Genomic DNA, 6,009 nt, shown 5'->3' with positions numbered 1-6,009 from the left:
GACCTGGAAGCCAAGGTGAACATAGGTATGCCACTACAGTGATTTGGGCAGTGGATATCAGTGCTGCAACAGACACAAACATAGCCAGACTATGTCCCAGAAACCCACCCAATCATGCCAGCCATCCGCAGTACTCTTTCTCCACCTGGTGGGGGAAATCAGGACTGGACTTTGGACTCAGTGGCTTTCTGGAGAACTTGGACAAGAGGGAGATACTGAGCACTCCTATAAATGGCAGGTGGGATTAAATAGAAATGATGAAGAAATATAGTAAAGATGACCTTAATTTATAATCCAAGCTGGAGAGGTTGAGAACACAGAGTGTCTGTGGCAGTCATCAGGGATGCAGACAGAAACTATACCCAAGGCTGTGGGCAGTAGTCCTAGTTACAGTGGAGACACTTGAAGTTGTTCATAATTGTAGAAGGGATAAGACATTACAACCACGTGTTGACGTAGTACATTTTAAAATTCTTTACAGACATGAAAAGAAAGAACTAGAAAAATTAGGATCCAGAAAAATATAAATATATTGCAATAGAATAAGCATTGGACTGCTAACCACAAGTTAGGTGGTTCAAACACACCAATTGCTCCGCAGATACCTATAAAGGGTTGATATAAATTGGAACCATCTTGACAGGACATAACAACAACAACAACAATTTTGAGAAACTCTATTCCTAAATGTTTCACTATGGTTATCATAAGTGGCAAGGACTTAAGTTGTTTTCATTGAATTCCTTACAAGTTTTTGTCTTTCCATTGTGTAGCTATTGCCTTTGGAATAACAAAATGTTATATTTTAAAAGTCATCAAATTAAACTTAAGGCTGTGTTCATCCATCCATTTTTTTTTTTTTTTTTTCATCCTAACATGATTATTGTGGTGTTAATAGGATAAGCACTTCACTGTGAACCACAAGATTGGCTGTTCAAACTCACCAGTTCAAACTGCTTCTGAGAAATCCTATACACGGTTACTATGACTCAGAACCAACTCAATGGCACCTAACAACAACAAAGATGATCATTTCCTTTGGTTCAGGACCACTACCAGTCACAAGAGATCCAAGGTGACTAGTACATGCGTTTGGATCTAGAATGTCTCATTGTATTTGCCAAGCATTCTGGGGGTGGAGGGGAGGAGAAAAGAAAGGCAAAAGGCAAGAAGTTATACTACAGTGTGCAATTGTCCCCAAAATAGAACTGTGAGTTCCAGAAGAGGGAGCTAGGAAGGCTTCATGGAGTAGGAGGTGACCTTTGACTAAGTCCTTGAAGGGGTGAGGAGGTGGTTGCAAACTTGAAGGAGAAAAGGGGCATTATTCTGGGACCAGGAAATAGCAATATTTATTTCCCTGTTTTCAAAGACACAACTCTGGCTAGATCTACCCCTAAAGTCAGGAAGCCAAGCTAAATGATCATGTTAGAGTTTCCATCATTCTGAGTTTCTTCTCCTCATCATGTTTGGGGCCACAGTGCCCACCAGGGCCTTTGCTTCTGATCTGAAATGCTGTTACCCACTTGAGCCCTTAGATTTCCTCCTGTCATTGTTTTGTCTAAGTCTCAAAAATCATTTGTGAGAATGTTTGTGACAGAATCTTGCTGGTTATTGTAACTGAGGACATACAATCAAGTATTGCTGTTTTTGACAAATACTGTCAAGTCAGTTACAACCCATAGCGACCCAGTATAGGGTTTGCCAGGAGCAGCTGGTGAGCTTGAACAGCCAACCTTGCGCTTCAAACCGACTTTGCAGGTAGACCTTTCTCTCAACCTGGCTGACTATTAGCATCACGTGAGTTTCTCATCCCAGGCCGTCCTTTAGAATCACCCGAGAATGTCCTTAGACTCGCAGCGTCTGACACACCCTAGAGATTCTAATGTATTTGATCGGTGCCAGGAACTAGAATTCAGGGTGTTTAAAAAACTTCCCAGATGATTTTTAATTCAGAAATGTTTAGAATGTGTCTTTCAAGCCCACCTCCTGAAAAAGAAAACTTAGGATATAAAATAACTCACAAAATATCAATCAACCCTACCCAGAAAAACAGAGATGCCTGAGATAGAGACAGAGACGATGATGTGGAGTGATGAAGCGGCTGGGGACTTTGGACCCAGAGAAGGAAATGGACTGTGGGCCGAAAACTGTGTGTGTGTTGGGGGTGGGAGGTGGGAAGGGGGAAGTGTAGGGGGCGGGTTTCTGGGATATACCCTTTGGGTGGTTGATGATGCATGGAGGGGATTGGAACCATGGCTCTGGTAGCGTGGTCGTTATGAATCAGGCTGCTAATCTCATGGTCAGCAGTTCGAAACTACCGGCTGTTCCCTAGGAGAAAGATGAGGCTTTCTGCTCCTATAAACATTTACAGGTTTGGAAACCCTATACAGGTTTGCTATGAGTCAGAACTGACTCCACAGCACATAACAACAACAATACATAAGCAACAATGTCCTTGCATATGTCCCTAGAGATAAGTTTTTTTAAGATGGATTTGACCAAACTACTGTTGAAGTTCTGGTGTGGTGTTACAGGATATTGCACTGAACTACAAGGTTGGTTTGAACCACTGGGTCAGTGGTTTAAACCCACTAGCTACTACTTGGAAATCTTACAGAGGGTCACTTTGAATCAGAACTGACTCGACAGGACTTAACAGCAACAACTGTTGCCTTATACTCAGTTGGTGGAAAAGGGCTTTATTTGGGAATGAAATTCAACTTTGATGCTTTCATCAGGTAGAAAACCTTTGTCTGCTGATCACTTTTCTTAGAGCCCCTTTAATGTCCTTGTTCCGTAGGCTGTAGATGAAAGGGTTCAGCATGGGGGTCACCACTGTGTACAACACAGTAGCTGTGGTGTCTGTCTCAGCTGAGTGGAGGAGGAAGGGTGGAAATACACAGCAATGATGGTGCCATAGAAGAATAAAACCGCAGCCAGGTGGGAGCCACAGGTGGAGAAGGCTTTCCATTTTCCCTTTGTGGATGGGACACTTAAAACAGCCCAGGTGATACAAATGTAGGAAACCAGGATGCAAACAAATGGGGTGATCATTACCAGGCCTCCCTCAGTAAGAATCATCATCTCATTGAGATATGTGTCAGAGCAGGAGAGGCTCAGGAGAGGAGGCACATCACAGAAGAAGAGGGGGATTGTATTTCCTGCACAGAATGAGAGTCGAGCCATCAGCAGAGTATGCAACAGAGCATTCAGAATGGCAGTGACCCAAGACCCAGAGACTAGCAGGGTACACAACTGATGGGTGATTTTTGTTGTATAGTGTAAGGGGTGACATACAGCAACAAAGCGATCATAGGCCATCACAGTCAGGAGGAAATTGTCCATGTCCCCAAATCCAATGAAAAAATACAGCTGTGTGAGACACCCAGGGACGGAGATGGACTGAATCCCAAGTATGTGGTTGGTCAGCATCTTGGGGACAGTGCTGGAAGAGAAGCAGACGTCCACAAAGGACAGGTTGCTGAGGAAGAAGTACATGGGGGTGTGCAGACGGGAGTCTGTGCTGATGGCCAGGATGATGAGCAGGTTTCCCAGGACTGTGACCAGGTACATGCTCAGGACGAGCCCGAAGAGGAGCTGCTGCTGCTGCTGGGGCTGCCTGGAGAGCCACAGGAGGAGGAACTCAGAAACACTTGATTGGTTTGCCCCACTCATGGGTCCAGTTACAGATGCAGAGAAGAGAGACACAGAGCAGAAATCTAGGCACTGTGGGTTCAGATGGAACAAGTTAGGCTCCTGCCTTGGTCTTCCTTACTTTATCAGAGTTGCTTAGTCAGAATCTCCTCTATTTCTACAACCCTTCTGTTGCTTCATCTTAAATGATGCTGGTCCCACTTGACCCATCCTTTTGATTTTATAAAACATACATAAAGCACACACAGACATCCCAAGCTCATCTCTGTGATTGTGTATGTCCACCCCTTTAAAAAAACAAACAAACATTTCCTAGTTATTTATTTCTCCATGTGTTAGTAGCTCATGTAAAGACAGCTGATTACTACTGAGTTTGTCTCAAGATCTAGTTAATGGATTCGGGGCTCCTGTTATTGCTCCCTAGATCTACAAGACTTAACAGCAGAAGATGCTAAAAGAACTTCATGTTTTAATAAGCAAATAATGGAAAATCTCCTCTGCTGTAATCTTACCTCGAGGCAGCTGGTTCTGTAATCTCATGTGTTCATCTCTGTATGATTGTCCAATGCCTCTCTGCAGTGTGAGGATTGGAAAGTCTTGGAAATATGGGCAGGTCCTGAACAAATGAGGAGTAGGAGTTCATGGTCTTAGTTCTCTGTGCAGGAAAGATGTTTTGGAGAATCCCAGAGCAGGCATTTACAGGAGTCTCCATGAGCATTGGGGCCAGATTCCCTGAGAGCCTCATTAGAGACAAGGATAGATCATTGTTCCATCTACCTTTTGGCCCCTTTAGACCAAAACTGATGACAAAGTATTATGTAACTCCTAAGTCAGAACATGGAAATGGAACTATCTTGGTAGAGGCAAGTCCTAAACATAAGCTTCTAATCAATTTGCATATCTGGGGTTATATGTACTGAATTGGAAATTCAGCTCATGAATAGTTTTCTTATTTTCTTAGATCAGAATTTTGGGCTATTGCTTTGTTATTTGTGTAACTGTATTTTGTTTTCCCTTCAGGTCTTGGTAGCTCAAAAAAAGGTAACAGAAAAATTTGATTATTAGTGAGTTTAACTCAAGATTCAGCTAATGGAACTTTTATTATTATTCCGTAGACCTGCAATATTTAACAGCAGATGTTCCTAAAAGAACTTTATGTCTTAATAAGCACATATCAAATCTCCTTTGCTTACTTGTATATGTGTGTGTGTGTGTAGGGTTGGTTCTGTAGCTATCATGTGTTCTTGTCTATGACTGTTCAATGTTTCTCTCTATTGGGGGCATTGGAAAGTTTGGGAAATGTAGGCAGGTCCTAAGCAAATGAGGAGTTAGGGGTTTGTGGTTTTAGCTCTCTGTGAAGTAAGACATTTGGGGGATTCACAAAGCAGGGATTTACAGGCCTCTTTGAGACCACATACCCTGAAAGCCTGATTGGAGACAAGAACAGCGTAATTGTCTCACCTACCTGCCCACCCAATTGGAAGGGATCCAAATTTGTTCCCATTTGTAAGAGGTAATGAAACAATATAAAAATCATGGAACAATATCATTAATAATCACATGCAATTAAGATTTTGCTGAAGATAAATCAGAAACAGTTGCAGCAGTACATCAACACAAAGCTGCCAGAAACTCAAGTTGGAAGCAGAATGGGTTTTATTTCCTATGCAAAGGCATTTGATTATGTGGATCATAACATGCTTGGGGTATTCGGTTGTTGTTTGTTTTCTTGTTTAGGCATTGAAGTGTTCTATGACTTTTGGAGAGAAGTCTTGTCTGATATGTCATTGCCAAGCATTTTTTTCCAGTCTATAGCGTCTCTTTTTATTTTTTGGTGAAATCCTCTGATGCATTTTAGGAGGTTGTTGTCCCCTGCTTTGTCTTCTGATTATGTGTTTTCAGTTTGGTAGTGTCTTTATGCCATGTGTCAGTGCCCTTAAGTTTGTCCTATTTTTTCCTTGATAATCTTTATAGTTCCAGGATCTACATTTAGGTCTTTAATTCCTATCAAGTTCATTTTCATATTTGGTGTGAGATATGGGTCTTGTTTCATTTTTTGGCAAATGGATTTCCAATTTAGCTAGCACCATTTGTTGAGTCTAACTCTTCCCCACTTAATGCTCTTTAGCTCTTTGTTGAAGATCAATGGATCATAAGTGAAAGAATTTACTTTTGAGTTCTCAACATTGTTCCATTGATCTACGTGTCTTTCACTGTACCAGTACCAGGCTGTTTTGACTACTGTGGCTATGTAGTAGGTTTTGAGATCCAGAAGTAAGAGGCCTCCTACTTTGTTCTTCTTTTTCAATAATACTTTGCTTATCAGGATTCTATTTCTTTTCCACATAAAGTTAA

At 41.8% G+C, this 6,009-nt stretch overlaps 1 pseudogene; it reads right to left on the bottom strand.

Annotated features, from left to right (window-relative positions):
• Positions 1-2,734: 2,734 nt before the first annotated feature.
• Positions 2,735-3,675, bottom strand: LOC102828609 (annotated as a pseudogene).
• Between the last annotated feature and the right edge of the window lie 2,334 nt (positions 3,676-6,009).

Source organism: Chrysochloris asiatica, unplaced genomic scaffold (assembly GCF_000296735.1).
Source record: "Chrysochloris asiatica unplaced genomic scaffold, ChrAsi1.0 scaffold00257, whole genome shotgun sequence".
Taxonomy (NCBI): domain Eukaryota; kingdom Metazoa; phylum Chordata; class Mammalia; order Afrosoricida; family Chrysochloridae; genus Chrysochloris; species Chrysochloris asiatica.
The sequence above is the reverse complement of the archived record's forward strand: the minus strand, read 5'-3'. Positions and strand labels throughout refer to the sequence as shown.